General features: G+C 45.0%; 1 pseudogene; it reads right to left on the bottom strand.

Moving 5' to 3' along the window:
* Window positions 1-820: 820 nt before the first annotated feature.
* Window positions 821-14,200, bottom strand: LOC131284877 (uncharacterized; annotated as a pseudogene).
* Between the last annotated feature and the right edge of the window lie 3,103 nt (window positions 14,201-17,303).

Genomic DNA, 17,303 nt, shown 5'->3' with positions numbered 1-17,303 from the left:
ACAAAACAAAACGATTTCGTAAACAAACGAAAACATGCCTTGGTTTCCCAAACGCTAGAAAAACCAAAAAAACTGGGGAACCTACACCAGCCTAGGCGCGCACGCCAACTCCATGGGAATTCATGGCTAGATCTGTGAGTACAAACAAATAAGATAGAATCAACAACACCACGAAAACAAACGCGGATCAAAGAAAGGTGAGAAAAAATCGAAGTCACGAAGCGTTTGTCGTCAGAGGTAAATCGGCTTTCGACGTGATGCTGAACGAAAACGGCCAGAGTAGAACGATGCGCGTTAAGCGCGCAGTTTTGTATTCATTGGAAACGGATAATGAATTGTTGCGCCAGCTGTGCTAATTATCACGTGGACCACAGTTTCAATTCAATGTTTTTGGTCTCTTGTTTACTCCTTTATCTTAGTTGGAAAAGCATATAGTTTGGTTTGAAAATCATTATTTTCATTTTGATTTATTAAAATTTTACTTTAATACTTAAACCTACCGGGTGAAAGAATTTAACACACTCCGTACCTAAAATAATACCATCGACGGATGAGTTTTGCGTATTTTTTACAAACGAAGAAGGGCGTTAAAGAAAAGGTCGAAAACAGGAACAAATAATTCAGCTGTAACAGTTAACATACTAAATTTATCACCCATTTCGAAACTAGCCATGTCTCACACAGAAAAAATGTATGGTGTTTCTGCATTTAAAAACCTTTGTTTTATACGAATCCTTTTGCGATAAGAAGCGAGAATAAAAATCTTTAGCCACCAACAGAACAAAAAAGATACCAAATCACGCATGACCCAGCCTCTGTGCTAGAATTTAAAATTAATTTTCCAGCCCAACACGTACAAGAACGAATTGCGATGATCAGCAAAATGTAGGTCAGCTGTTCGGACAGCTAGTGTGACGATCCGGGCATCACTTAGGGTCCCTAATGTTTCTTCTCTGTACAGGAGAATTGAAATTCAGCGTAAAGTAGGCGCAAGAAACAAATGACACAAATGCAGGAGAAAAAATGTGAGTAACTTAAAGCTGGTTAAATGGAATCAAAACAATGCCATTTAGCCAAACCTATCGCTAATGGGATGTTGCACCGGGGGCTCATAGGCCGTGCACTCGCGTTGCGATCGTGGCGAAGATTTCGTTCAGGTGGAAGCTGTCCATGTTGAAGACGTTCTTGAGAATCTCGGCTTTCCGGTACGCCTGTATACCGTATTGGACGTCCTCCAAGTTGATGACAAATTGCTACCTGAACGTTTAAGCAGAAAAACAGTTGGTGGCTCGGACAGACCAAACATTAAATATCTCCATCTGCTGGATCTCGCCAACAGGTCGTTGTTTAACACTACGTTTGGGAAATCAATCGTCAAGTTTAACCATCAGGGATGCATACTTAGCTGTAACAACAACGTCGTCGCTGGTCCTGAAAGCGTTTAACAAGGTCCGGGATACGCATATCGGCTGGCAAGGATGTCCTCGAGCAGGTTGTCTCATAAGCTCTTTCGCAGACACTAATGAGGATAGGCGAGCAGTTCCCTAGTTGTGAGACGTACCTCGTGAACTTGGCCAGCTGCGTGATCTGTGACTATGATGCTTTTTCAGAACCAGACATCGGGATGACCCGATGGAACGGCAACCCTGATGACAGCAAAAACAAACATGTTTTAAAAACAGAATTTTTACCGTTGTTTGGGTAGGGAAACTTCAATACTACTGTACCAATTACATTTCCTATCGTAGGAAGTCCATTTGGAGCAACGTGATAACTCCATTTAGGTGTATTCATGTACTCAGGTATCCATTATCCTGTAACCGTAACTAGCAACTCGACGAAACGCTTTTTCAGCACCGAACTAGTGTAAACAGAGTTAAAAGGTACTCATGAGTGCGTTGGGAAAAATTGCAACCGTTGAGGCCTCCCTGTAACAAAGATGAAGTGAAAATTTAAACGTTTCCCAACCGCCCGTCCGAATATTTTCCATCAATGGCATATGCTCACGCGTGGCTACGGTTCATCAGGGAGGCAAAGCTGCATCAAAGCCGGGCTCGGACACAGCTTGCGTCCATTTTGAAATTACTCTAGAGGGATGCGAAAACGCATTCACGTGTTGGAAGAATTTTCGATCACTAATGCTGCTAGTGAACACTTTTGACGGGTCTTCAACCCAAATTGGGAACACTCTGCAATAAAGCAGAACCCACACTTTAGTGAACATTTTGAAAACACACGTGTGTTGAAGCACTCGCACGGATTGGTGATGTAACAGAGCGTGAATTTTCCATCTATAGATATTTTGTAACACGTGTATAACAGTTTGGTAAAGTTTCCTGAAAAATTTTTACTTGTCCAGATGCGCTTAAATGAACCTATCTGCCATGGGAGCTCCATAAGCTTCTGACTCCACGGTAAGCTTTTAATTGGATGCTTATGTCGTATTGTTACCTTCTCTCGTTGTTTCACTCCATCAACAGTGGATTTACTGCACTTTAATCCATTAGAATCTCTTTTTGTGGCTCGCTAAACTATCGCTTTTCCTTGCGTATCTCCAGATTCCTCGACATCAGCTTTTCCGGTATTTCGACATTCGAAATTTTGATACCCACACATACAGTCTGGAAAGAGGATTTCTGTTGCCGCCAGAAAAGGCTCGGAGTCAACGACAATACAGTGAGAGTTGCTCAATGGAACTGCTTTCCCATGGCTTCACTTTGATCGTTTATGGGTTTGAATTATGTTTTATTCGTTTCCTATCAAACTTGAACGAACGCACACGCTCGTAAAGGGATGTGGTGTGCACGTGTTTCAGAATGGAACATAGTCGTTCACTTTGGTAGCTTTTTCAGTGGTTCATGAGGTGGTTAAAAACGGAACCATCTAAAGCGTCACCTATCAAAAGAGGGATAATCGTTCCTTGAGGGTTGCGATGTGTTGTAATGCCGATGGATAACAAAACTTGTCATGTTTTAAGGTTGTAAACTTCTAAGCTTTTAAAATGGACCTAATTCCGCATATGGTATGATTCTTCGTAAATAATCAAACTTGTGTGGAGGTTTGTTTTATTTACTTCTTGGTAGTAGCTTTATTTTCTACTACTGGTAGTAGCTTATTTAAGTGTTTTATTAAATTGTTGATATTGCTTTGAAATGCACTGTATGCTGCTGTAGACATTCCGTATGTTGAAATATTTTAGAGTCAACTAAAAAAACGTTATTGAAATGATTTGTTTACGTCTATCATAAAAGTTGAGCTATAATTTTCTTGTCGTATCTTTTGTCAGTTGACAAATAATAAACATACCTTACAATATAAAAAAAACTATAAAAAATATTAAGTGACCTACTTAAAAAATGGCTTAAAAACATGTTGAAGAATCAAAAACATGTTTTCATAATCGAATTTTATTTTCAGCTCAGATTTTCAAAACATTTGAAATCTTTCTCTGTATTGTATTTCCGCATAAATTGCCTCTCTGCATGATGGGGATTAAATTAAAGAATACCAATACTTTGTATATGTCATACCTATTATCTCTGTGAATTTACGATAAAACATTCATTTGCAAATGCAGCGCACATATTTTTTCCATAGTTCTCCAAGTTAAACAGTCCCAACAAAAGCCCTCAAGAAGTAGCCGGTTGGTTTTGTTTCACGATAAAGAATAGAGAAATTGCCTAATAGCGCAATTGTCGGAAGGTTATCAGAAAACATTTAGAAAAAGAAACTGTGGAATCAGCGCCTTTATCAAATATTGTCTGTAAAATGTTTCCTTCTTTGCTTGAGTTATTAAGACAAAATGAAAGAAACAACGTCCCATGGGATAGAATAGATTTTTATTAACTTTATTATTGGTATTGGCCTATTGAAAAACGCTCCGCACCGTTCTGCGAATTGGCATTCGATGGGCAATGACAACGGCTTTTTCTTTTCCTTTCTTTGGCTGTGCAAATTCAATTTACCTCAATTTAAGTGCGTCTTTATATGGGGGGGTTAGGCGTTACTTTCCATCGTGGGGTTAGGCGTTACTACTTGAACGGAATATGAAACACAAACACATACGTAGTTCTTTGTTGGACTTCAAATGTTTCCTCGATCAAACGACCGGAAAGGATAGTTTCCGCTTGAAGTTGAATTATAAAACAATAAACGTTTTGAATCTGGCCCTTCAATGCCAAAGTTTGGTTTTTTCCTTTTTTTAAAGTGTTCTGACATCTAGAATTTATCGAAATTTATCTTTATGAAAATGCACTATATTCAACTAGTTTGAATTAAATTTTATAACAATTCAATTATTGCCAAATTTCTACCAAAAGCGTGGATAATTTCTTTCCGCGGATAGTTACAAAGGCAATTTCGTCAAAGGTAATTGTAAAGGCGAACATCGGGGAACCAAAGGTCCTGCATGCCTTGTGAACCCCGCTTTCATGTGACAGCCTTCGGAAACTTTCACGGAATAGAATTCACGACTCTTATTGTTCTGCACGGCTAAATGTTTCATCAGCAAAGAGATCGTAGAAAGCATCCTTGGAAAATTGGTTCCCAACCGTGTCTACGGTTGGCGGTATTTAGTTGGAGAATTTTATTGATGGCCAGAATGTGCAGCCAAGTGAATCAAAACACATTGAAAGGTATTCATGGGCATGCTCGAATTTGTAGGACAGCACCCCGTTGACGTAGGTACTAATTCATGCAATATTATGGGCCGAGGCAGGAAACGACCGCCGGTTGGTTAGCTATCAAACGTGTGTGTATTAAGCATATATTTAATATTTATGAAATGCTACTTCCCTTGTTCTTGGTTTTCCGTAGAGACGGCTATTCCTTACCAAATAAGATGCCGAATGATTTTGTTTTCACTGATCGTTGGGCATCTTCGGGTAATAATTGTACCTAAGTTTGCTTGGAGCGGGTTTAGGATGTGATCTTGGGAAATTTTTGATCAATTTTGAAACGCTCTGCATAGATAATTACCATTAACCTACTGACTATGTTGCATGCTAAATGCTGGGACAGAGACGGTTTTCCGTTGCCGTATGCTTGCAGGTGGTGTGCATACAAGCCATTTATTGCTTATCCATGAGATATTAAGCATTTTTATTGAATAAAACACCATAAACCAGTGCAATTGTTTGAAAGTTTGCTGCGTCGAGACCAAACGAATCAAGTAAAGTCATTTTTGCGGCTTTGATTATCCGACCAGTCATCTCTCGTGACCCGACACAAACAGATCGATGAGTTTGGATCGGAATTTATTGCCCCGGGCTAACCCCTCGAGAACATACAGAATGCACAGACCGTCATCCGTTTCGGTGGAGGTTGGAAAATATTTAAACTATGCCCATTACTCGATATTTCCAATGACGTGAGTCGGTGGAAGATCCATCATGCAGTTTCCGAATGTTGTGAAGCATTTATCCTGCAGACAACACCGTGCTCCAAGCCATCACCAGTGCACCACGTTGTGAGGCGTTCGGGAAATAGGCAAACTCACTCACGAACTGTCGAGTCGAAACGGAAGTGTTAAGTCACGGGCGCGAAACGAACCGGTGCCTTTCTGTCCCATGTACCAACTCCAGGATGTCTAATGCACGGTAGGTCTATGTATTATCGATACATAGAACCATCGTAAATGAGTTTGTACTTCGGTAACGATGAACTCAACCGTCACACAGACTGGAAGCGTTCATGTAAAGGTGTGCCAAAAGAGTAAGCAACGAAAACCTTCCTGCCATTTGCTCATCATATGTTGTCTCCAATTGAGTAAAAGTACAAAAGAGATTTATTGATTAAACAAACAAATGATTAATTGCTGGTAGAAACTAGTGATGAGTCTTACGATTCTTTTCACGGATCGACCCGGAATCGAGTCCGTCCCTAGAAGAATCGATTCCGACCCGTAGGTGCAACGAGTTCGGGTCGACCCGAACCAACGGGTCGAACTCGCATATGGACAGCTGCACCTACTGGTCGACCCGGAGTCGTTGCACCTACGGGTCGACCCGAACTCGTTGCACCTACGGGTCGACCCGAACCAACGGGTCGAACTCGCATATGGACAGCTGCACCTACTGGTCGACCCGGAGTCGTTGCACCTACGGGTCGACCCGAACTCGTTGCACCTACGGGTCGACCCGAACCAACGGGTCGAACTCGCATATGGGCAGCTGCACCTACTGGTCGACCCGGAATCGTTGCACCCACGGGTCGACCCGAACCAACGGGTCGAACTCGCATATGGGCAGCTGCACCTACCGGTCGACCCGGAGTCGTTGCACCTACGGGTCGACCCGAACTCGTTGCACCCACGGGTCGACCCGGAGTCGTTGGAATCGAGAGTTCGACCCGGAGCGCTCCGGGTCGGTTACGGATCGCTCCGACCCGATAGGTTCGGGTCGACCCGCTCATCACTAGTAGAAACTGTCAGTTGCGGGTAAATAAGTTTTCTTTCGTCTTCGGCATCGAACGGCTCAAGATGATGAGAAAAGTTGTACCTTTCAAGTGAAAACTTAGGCGTGGCTTTGTAAAAATTTAGTTTAATTGGCTAATAAGATGAGACGTCATATTCCGCAAAAGACAAGTATATGAGTGTATGCATGTCATCGGTTATGCAATGGAAAGTGTCTGGACTCATAAAAGTATCATGCATAGTGTGTATAATCCTTATACTTAATTTAGTTTTGAGCGTAACTTAGCGTTTTTTTCGTTTGACGCGTTTTTTCGACCATGCGTTTTTCGACCGTCGCGCCCGCAACGGCTAAAACCAAACATGCGATGGAAACACTCTTTCTCTGAATCGTTTCCAGCAAAACATCAAGAACAAAATCACTACAGCATAACACAAAACCTCTGTGCCTTGAACGATAACGGTTTCATCTTCACTTAAGCACAAGTTTTAATGTATTTTAGAAAAAACTTTTGTAAACAAAACCTCCACACGCACGAATGAACAAGTTAGAACTGCATTGACAGCTTGCTTTGATTTCCTTTGTAAAGGTAGGGTAATGTTAGCCAGTTTCATGAAAATGATATTTTTTCAAGACACTGACAGGGCCAAGGTATGTACATCGTTGCAAGGTAACCCCGGCGGCGCAAAATCGTTAAAAGTGCACCGCTTAGAACAATTGCAAGGTGTACTGTTAGGGCTTCTGATAAGAAGACCTATACGAAGGTTTTGCGAAGAGCTCTACAAAAGGCCTTTCCCTTTTTTTATTTTATTTTCAAGGTTTATACAACTCATAAAGATAAATACAGGAGTTTATTTTTACCACGATGATTTTATTACAAGTTTTTGCCTGTACATACTTTTAGTGTTTTTGGGTCCCATTTTTTATCTGCAACCATATCAAGATGCTTCGTCGAGTTTAACTTCGTAGGGGATCAGTCTTCGAGTATGCGTTGGGAGGAAATATCTCACCCATCCAGCTCTTCCTGCTTAGATCCGGGGCTGGTCCGATGGTTGTTATTTCTAATTAGTACTGCGGAAAAGAATGAATAAACAGTTAGATATATGATTTGAAGAAGGTTAGGTTAGCAAACAAATCGTTTTAAATGATGAATACGTACTTATAGTTTCCATAAGCTGAAGGTGATATTTTGTACAGAGACGATGAAACTTCTTCGTCGATGCTGCACTGGACGTATTGCGTTCCAATTGTGCACTTCCCAATAAACCTAAACTTTCCTTAACACGCACCGTACATATTTGGTCTAAGAACTTTGTACTGAACAAGTTTCCAACTATATTTTACTTTGTTTATCACAACACCAACCGCTAGACGAGAATGCAAATTCCATGCAGCTCCTTCGAGCTTCAGCAGACACACACACTCGGTGTGGTGCACATATCCACACACGGGAAACATAGGCTGTTCGTTTTGACAACTGGCTAAACAGTACAATTTGGCCGCCGGGGAATCTAATTTTTAAATCAACATGTTTTGTTATCAAAACAGGTAATGAATGATTTTATTGAAACCTTTTTAGTGTTGAAAAAAACGTTTGCTCTATTTTTGTTCATTGATCATATGGTGATCCTTTTATCATCGAAAAATAATAGATACGTCAGCTGTCCCAACCTTGGTTATTTGATGCAAATAACTATTTCAGGTAAAGCCCAAGGTATATATGTAGTGGTTCAAGGTAAATTTATTATAACATAAATAATTTTCGTGATCAATGTGTTCTGAAAATGCCAGGATTTTTAGTGTTGCAAACTATAAACTGAAGAAGCATGGTTTTCATGGGCACTTTATGATAAAATCAGTGTTTTGGTTATCCATTAGTGGGCCCAGGGTGTGTATAGAGTTGTAAGGTATTTTTGTAAAAGTACATTTTTTGTTTTCAAAAAGATAGGATGCGTTCCGTGGAAAAATGTTTATGCGAACAACAATCAGCAGAAACACGATCGCAATCGGTTTTTCTTTCTACTTCATGTAAATATAATGGGCATCTGAAACTGATCTTGTGAAAACCCAAGGTGTACACAGCATATCAAATAGAGCTAATGGAATATCATCATGGGTTTTCAATAAATGGAATGCATGAGCTGTAAAGATTGTTAGATACGAAGAGAAACAGCATTGCAAGGTGACTTAATTTTTCGTCATAATTTTGACATCTTGATGCAACAGTTTTGACACCGTTGAGGGGGGCTGGAGACAAGGTGTATATATTAGAAAATGTAGTCGTCCAGAGTAAAATCAAGGTGTATAAATATAGAAGGTGACTTTATGTCGCTTTGGAAGGGGTGCCATATTTGAGAAGAGTTGTGTCAAAAGCCCAATCCTTTTCCGATGCCCCCCCTCAAAACCCTCGTGAATACCTCAGAAGTGTAATGTCAAGTCATGAAATGTCATTTTACACTGGACGACTTCACCTTCTATTTTATACACCTTGGAGTAAAATGACATTTCATGACTTGACGTAACACTGCTGTTGGTATTGTTGTGAGTTTTGAAGGAGTATTGGAGAAGGTTTGAGCTTATGACATATCATTACTCAAATATGGCACACCTGCTAAAGCGAATTAAAGTCACCTTCAATATTTATGCACCTTGGGCTTGAGAGCCAAAAAAATGTGAAATAGAGACATTACAGAGTAAGAAGGAGCAAGTGGGAGAGGAAGTCAGAGAGACTGGGCGAGCGGGAATGAGAAAGAAAGAGAGTGAGAGAGAGAGAGAGGGAGAGAGAGAGAGAGGGAGAGACAGAGAGAGAGAGGGAGAGACAGAGAGAGAGAGAGAGAAAGAGAGAGAGAGAGAGAGAGAGGGAGAGAGAGAGAGAGAGAGAGAGAGAGAGAGAGAGAAAGATAGAAAGAAAGAGAGAGAAAGAAAGAGAAAGAGAGAGAAAAGGGCTGGGAAGCGTGTGAGATAGTGAGAGAGAGTGAGAGGGGGGAGGCGTGCGAGAGAAAGTAAGAGATGTTAGAGGAGGCAGCCTAAGAGGGGGAGAGGGAACCGTGCGCATTAGAAATTTGGTAGCAACGTGGTCAGTTAATTGGAACGCGCATCTACATGCATCCGCAAAACGAACAACGGAGATACATCCTTCCGAGAAACAAAGATAGCAAGCGTCGCAGTGTTCCGGCCTTCGAGCTGATACTGCGCCATTGACGAATTTTCACATATCCAGAAGGATCCTGCAAGATAGTATGGAGAGATACGGATGTACACCGGAAGTATCATCAATGTGTGCTCTTTACTTCTCTTAATTTTTGTCTCCCTTTTCGGAGAGGGTTTAATCAATGACCGATACAATGTGGCAATCGCATCGCAATCATGTGGATTATCATGCGTAGCAGGAGTTAAAAACCCGGCACTTTCAAAAGTAGAGTTGCAATGTGTTGTAACTTGGCTTGGCAATGAAGAAACCTCCTGCTGAATTAACCGAAAGGTTTGGTAAACGTGATTTCATGAGCCATCGGTGATATTTGTATTTAAATTATAACCCCCATTTGACACAAAAGACCTTCTACAGAAAGAACTAGAAAATGTAACGGGGACGACATGAAACCTTCCATGGGATGGTAGGGGATCCAGGAGTTACCGACGGGCCAGGTACCTGGCCTCCAAAAAACTAGTTAATTACATATTTTATGGGTGTTACCGTACCGATATGATTGATGAGTGAGATGGAAAGAACCACCATTGTTTGAACTGTGTTATTAATGATCATTTTGTTTATTTCTGCTGAACGTAATACTAGAGTTGTTATCCGCTAAATTTGTGTTCGTTACGATAAATAATAAATATTAACAAATTTTATATAGCTTTGTAATTGTAAATTCAATCTCCGATGAAATTTTAAGTTCTTTGCTTAGTTTTTCGAGACCTGGTGCCTGGCCTGGCGGCAATCCCGACTGAGCTTCAGAGCTCAGAACTGCAGAGTGCAATAGTGCCACATACGTAGGTGAGCCACATGTAGAGCTCTTTCGAAACAACTTTAAGCGGAGCTCGGAGGCTCACTCTGAACAACTAATTGAGTAACGTGGCTCAGTAACAAATAATAAAAAATAACCTCTCATTTTTCGCTAACCTTTACGATCCCTGGTAAAAGGTTAAAGAGAAAAAAAATCTTCGCTGGTAAGGAAAGGTTTTTTAAGTTAGGCATATTTGGCACATTTATAACTCGTCGTGTTGGCCATCCTTTTGCCAACAAGATTGAAGTAAGTGTACATGATATAATTTATCCTCCGAGGAGGATCCTCGACCAACCTCGTACTTAACAATCTCAGCTTACAAACAGAAAAGATACGCAAAATCTCATGCAATCTCTCGATTTCCACATTTTGTGTCGTTTGGGTTTGAGCATTTTTGTTGACCAATATATTGGTCTCGCCCATTCTGTCCTATTTGTTTGTCACGCGCTTTTTTTTTGTTCCCTCCGGTAGGATATTGTTTGCTTGCATATTTTTGCTTCTCATGAGCAACACACAAATGACACTTACTTTGTCAGCCAGGGGTGAACCTTTGTTTTCGGTAGCTTTTTCTTTGAGCATGCAAAGAGGAGATCTGTACTTTTTCTTTGAGCATGCAAAAAGAAAATCTGTACTTTTCCTTTGACGCCTTAGATAAAAGGGGCTTATTTTTATAAGGACGTTTGATTGTTTTTCTGCTGCCCATTCAAGTGTTTTGCAGCGTGCCGATAGTCTGTGGGCTATTTGTAATGGCTGTGGTTTTTGTTTTGTTTCCGGTTGAGTCGGCACGTATATGTTGAGTTGAAATAGAGAAAGGGTTTCTCAGGTTCAGCAGGAGCTGTTGCAAGTACTCCAGTCAATTGAGCAGTACCGTTTCCGTGCCGGTCGTGTCATGGGCTGAGTGAAAGTTACACTCTTACAAAAAACATGCCAACATAGTGGCGTCAATGTCAACATGCCCACGCTCAGGACTCCGTGATGAGGATACGGTCCGTCCAAGTGCTTGATCGTGTCGGAAACAAATTTCGTGAGTAGAATCCGCATAATGGTGCTTTTTTGTGGGTTTCATTTTTATTTATGCTGTTGTTATGGCAATGGTTGACGGTGAAAATGCGGTACGGTCAGGTTGTAATCAGCTGTTTCAAAGGCACGAGGAAGGTTGGATGGATTTATCGTATGCACTTATTCATGAACCACCGAAACAGTTCATGAATTTCAGATTTTTTTTTCAGATTCCAATTTCTTGGAAGTTTTTGAAGGTAATTTGAACGAATTTGGGTCACTCAATTTGATTTGATTTATTTTGAAGTATCATGCTATTCTGTACAAAAACTTTTCATAAACGGCTAGTTCTAGGCACAATTTTCCAGCCGCACTTCTAACAAATGTGCTAATAAGAACATTTTTATCACCACTGGGTAGCACACTAGAACATGAATTGAGAGTACATTCTACGAACAAAAATGAAGGCTGTTGCCACTTCTGCCACAAAGCTTTTTGATTCTTACTCATTAGTACCTTAAATCTATTTCTTTCTTTCATATGCGGAAATCCGCAATACATTTTTCAAAGTTCAATTTTTCTTTGTTTTAAACAATTATCAACTCTTGATCCTCTATCAGATTGCTCCATTCTCTAATAATCTTCTTCTTCTTCTTCTTCAATGGCCCGCTCGCAGTTGAGCACGTCGTGCTGACATGGCCTGGTCACCAATCGTTCTCCAGGTAGCTCGGTCCATGGCTGCAGCCCTCCAACCCCGGTCGCATCCGATGTCTCGCAGGTTCTGCTCCACTTGGTCCATCCACCGAGCTCGCTGAGCTCCTCGTCGTCTCGTGCCGGGCGGGTCGCTGGTGAGCACCTTCTTGGTGGGGCATGAGTCCGGCATCCTCATGACATGCCCCAACCAACGAATCCTGCCGGCCTTCGCCACCGTCAGGATGTCCGGCTCGCCATACAGCTCAGCTAACTCGTGGTTCATTCTTCTCCTCCACACGCCCTGCTCGTACACACCGCCAAAGATAGACCGGAGCACGCGCCTCTCGAAGACTGCGAGGGCGTTGGCGTCCTCCGTGAGCAGAGTCCAGGATTCATGCCCATAGAGAACGACCGGTCTTATCAGCGTGCGGTATATGACACATTTCGTGTGCGGGAGAAGCCATCTGGACCGCAGGAGTTTGTGGAGTCCATAGTAGGCACGATTCCCCTGAACAATGCGCCTCCGGATTTCACAGCTCACGTTGTTGTCCGGAGTTACGACAGTGCCGAGGTAGCAAAACTCCTCTACTACCTCAAGTTCGTCGCCGTCCACTGATACACTGCTCCCCAGCCTGGCTCTGTCACTGTCAGAGCCTCCGACGAGCAGGTACTTTGTTTTCGTCGCATTGATCATTAGTCCAATCCTTGCGGCCTCGCGTTTCAGTCGGGTGTACGCCTCGCACACCGTCCTAGTGTTCCGCCCGATGATGTCGATGTCATCCGCGAAGCCGAGGAATTGGAGAGAGCGGGTGAAAATCGTGCCACGAATGTCGAAGCCCGCGCTTCTCATGACACCTTCCAGAGCGATGTTGAATAGAAGGCAGGAGAGTCCATCACCTTGCCTCAGACCCCGGTGGGATTCGAACGGATCCGACAGCATGTTCGAAATCCTCACCTTACACAGCACCCCCTCCATTGTGGCCTCTAATGGGCTCGCAGTCAATGTGGGGTCACTCCGGTCAAACGGTGTGATGGCGTGAACGCCTGGAATACTGGCCTCCTCGTGGCGCCACTGGACCCCCTGGAGACAGGGGTGACGAACAGAGATCTGGGTGGGAGGGATATCCGCCCTCCCGTGCACTATCAGGGTGATGACCCCGGAAGTGATGGGCCGGGGTTATGGTAGTGTGCCGCAGACGGAACGGGCCTTGTAAGGTGTCTTTTATCCTGGTTTTAGATACCTAGCCCTCTGGTCTGTTGAGCCTCTCCGAGTGAGGGAGGTTAGGATGGACCCTATGTCAGCGGACAGGACCGCGAAGACGTAGGGAGTGTTTCGGAAGGGATTCACTCTCCTGGAAGTTTCACGAAAAGTCGCAAAGGTCGAAGCCCAGATGTGCTCTGTCCTCTCCCGGGGCGCAGGACTGAGACCGATGCGCAGGCCGCGAGTGGTCGTTCGGATACGAAGGAGTTGGTGGTGCTTCTCCTGGGGTTGCTGGCGGGCGAGTAGGATGGACCCGCCAACCATCGAAAGTCATGACCAGCAGCAGAACGGACGACGCTTGCGGCACAGGCGGGCACATTAGTGCAGGCGCGAAAGCGCACAGTGTGGAGTGAGGGCAGGACAGGCTATGGGGCGACTTGGGATTTGTCGGTAAGGGATCCATCGGTAAAGCGTGGCCGGTGATAACTATGCGATAATGATCAAGTCAATCCAGAAACCTGAACTGTCAAGGGCCTGGCACAACATCGGCCAGGCCAAGTGGATGAGGGCAAGTCCGACATAGACGCGACAAAGGATTGGTTGACGTAGGGCGCCGAGGATTCCCGGTCAAGGCAACCAAGTCTTCCATGACTAAGTCAAGTCAGACGTTGGACGACCCCAGGGTGAAGGGAACAAGACCGGATACTTAGGGTTGGTGATGCTTTGGGGAGGGATGCACCGGGGGTGGCAGCTCACCCGCCAATCGCGGTACCGAACCATCGCTGAACAACCTCTAGGACACCGGTCGAGTTCAGGGCCTTGTACATTCCAAACAGGCCACAGGGGACGGCACGTAGACTGAGCAGGAGCTTGGTTTTGCGGGCCAGCATGAGTAACATCAAGAAGTGTCAGATATCGGAGACCCAGCACGTAGACGAGGCAGGAGCCTAGTTTTGCGGGCTGACGCATCCGCATGATATTTGAACCTTAGTGCAAGTCCCATTTACGGGTTTTTAGGAGGTGCTTTCACCCTTCAGGAGTTAGATGCGTGCCACAGCGTCCGTAAACTGAGATTTTAACCTAGGGACAGATGCCTCTTCCGTCATCGCTTCTACCGTGTAGGTGCACAGCGTGACGGAAGGTGAAAGGCTCAGAGGAGGGAGTAACGTTGGTCGTGGTCTCTCGGGGCCAAGGCCAATGTGAACCCTCGAAAAAAAAAAAATTGTGGCCTCTAACAGCCGAACCAGCTTCTCGGGGAAGCTGTACTGCCGCATGGTCTACCATATCTCCTTCCTGTCTATGGTATCGTAGGCCGCCTTGAAGTCGATGAAGAGGTGGTGCGTCGGGATCTGGTGCTCCCGGCACTTCTGGAGGATCTGCCGTAGAGTGAAGATCTGGTCGGTGGTGGATTTGCCTCCAACAAACCCAGCTTGGTAGCTTCCGACGAAATCTGTAGCAAGGGGCGCGAGTCTGCAGAAGAGTATCTGGGATAGGATTTTGTAGGCGGCATTGAGGACTGTGATGGCTCGAAAGTTGGCACAGTCCATTCTGTCACCCTTCTTGTACACTGGGTGGATGACACCCAGCTTCCAGTCCTCCGGTATCCTTTCCTGCTCCCAGATTTTCACAATTAGCTGGTGCATACTGACGCCAAGCTCTACCGAACCCATGTTGAATAGTTCTGCCACCAGCCCATCGCTGCCAGCTGCTTTGTTCTGTTTCAGCTGCTTGATGGCACTAGTGACTTCGTCCAAGGATGGTGGGAGCACCTCGTCATCTACCTCCTGGCTAATGTGCTGCTCAGTTCTGCCTGCGCCGCTGCTGGACTCCCCCAATTCCGCTCCGTTCAGGTGTCCGTTGAAGTAGCACTTCCACCGTTCGATCACCTCTCGCTCGTCCGTAAGAATGTTGACCTCCTCGTCACGACACATTGCGACGTTTGGCGTGTAGCCGCCTCGTGTCTTCTTCAACATCCTGTAGAACTGGCGAGTTTCCCCCGACTGAGTTAGCTGCTGCAACAGTTGTTCATCCGACTCCTCGAAGCGGCGCTTCTTGCTCTCGAAGAGCCGGGTTTGCTGTGTCCTCAGTCGTTTGTAGTGTTCCACGTTCTGACGGGTTTCGCGCTGCAGCATTCGGGCGCGCGCTGCGTTCTTCTCGGATAGTGCCCGCCTGCACTCGTCATCGAACCACTCTTTCCTCTGGTTACGTGGCTTATGGCCCAGTGTCTGCTCGGCTGTGCTGCTGATGACTCGCTCCACCATACGCCAGTGGTCATCGAGGGACATCGTGGCGGTCGCGTTGTTGTCCGGTAGCGCTTCCCCAAGCGCTGACGCGTAGCCCTCGGCAACAGCAGGTATTCGCAGCCGATCCGTGTTTAGGCGTGGGGTAGGCCGGTGACGCAGTGTATTGACAGCGCAGAGCTTCTGCCGTAGCTTCACCATAACCAGGAAGTGGTCCGAGTCGACGTTTGCGCCCCTGTACGTACGTACGTCGATGATGTCCGAGAAGTGCCTTCCGTCTATGAGAACGTGGTCTATTTGGGAATATGTCTGCTGTGGTGATCTCCAGGTGTAGCTGAAACGAGGTTTGTGCTGGAAGAAGGTGCTACGGATGTTCATGTGCCTCGAGGATGCGAAGTTGATGAGCCGGAGGCCGTTGTCGTTGGTTAGCTGGTGGACGCTAAAGCTACCAATCGTAGGTTTATAGGCCTCCTCTCGCCCGACCTGAGCATTTAGATCTCCGATGACTATCTTCACATCATGTTGTGGGCAGCGGTCGTACTCCCTTTCCAGCTGCGTATAAAACGCGTCTTTGTCGTCATCGCTGCTCCCAAGGTGCGGGCTGTGCACATTTATAATGCTCAGGTTGAAGAAGCGTCCACGTATCCTCAACCTGCACATCCTGTCGTTGATCGGCCACCATCCGATCACACGCTTCCTCATAGCACCCATAACAAGGAACGCCGTACCGAGCTCGTGCTTGTCTCCACCACTCTGGTAGATCATGCAATCGCTACGGTAGGGGCGCTCCGAGACTCCTTTCCAGCGAACCTCCTGAAGTGCTACTATTTCAAAGCCGCGGGCTCTCACTTCTTCTGCGAGTATTCTGGTACTCCCGGGTGAGGTAAGAGACCTGCAGTTCCATGTACCGAGTTTCCAATCGTAGTCCTTTTTTCGTCGCGTAGGTCTGGCATGATTGGTCCAAATCGGGTTTTCCTTTTGATGACTGTTCGTTGCAAATGTACAGGGGGTGGCTTGCAAGGCCTCTCCCCCCGCCTCCTATCTCGTCGGTGGAACAACGCATCCTAGCTGTTTTACGTCCCGTAGGATGCCAGGACAGGGTGTACAGCCGCCCCTAACATGGGGAACAGACGCTAGTTCGAGCCGCTCCTAACATGGAGAACAGACGCTCGGGGATGAACTACTAGCAAGTAGCAGTCCATTCCCCCTCTCAATTCAGCCTTGCCGCCCATCCGCCCAAGGGGGTGGGTTTCCCCGTGTACCCAAGCTTGGATATTTAGGCGACAAGTTACCGTTCTGTACGTCGCGGACGTATTGAGTAGGAGTTGGGGAGGAGAGCCTATAGTAGCCTTCAGGAGGCGTCGGATCCAACCCTTTACAGAACAATATCTCTAATAATAGAAGGCCTAAACCACATTTTCTTTTTGACTGCTCGAGAAGCAAAATGACGCAATCAGTCTCATAGAATGCAAGATAGTAGAAAATAATGACATCACGGACACTAAATTCCACAATGGATTCCGCGACTAGCGACGGCTACGTCGAAAGTTCGACAAGTGAAATAATCATACGAATGTCTCAGTCTCAAACAAACAAACAAACAAACAAACAAACAAACAAACAAACAAACATAACAAGTAAAAACCAATCTCCGATGGAGGCGCCTAGTCTTTCACGACCAAGTGGATCTACCAGGAAAGCTTCATTCCGTTACGGGGACGCTTTTAACTGTTCACAGACGGGCGGACGCACT

This window comes from Anopheles ziemanni, chromosome 3 (genome assembly GCF_943734765.1).
Source record: "Anopheles ziemanni chromosome 3, idAnoZiCoDA_A2_x.2, whole genome shotgun sequence".
Classification (NCBI taxonomy): domain Eukaryota; kingdom Metazoa; phylum Arthropoda; class Insecta; order Diptera; family Culicidae; genus Anopheles; species Anopheles ziemanni.
This window is presented reverse-complemented; position numbering and strand designations above follow the sequence as displayed.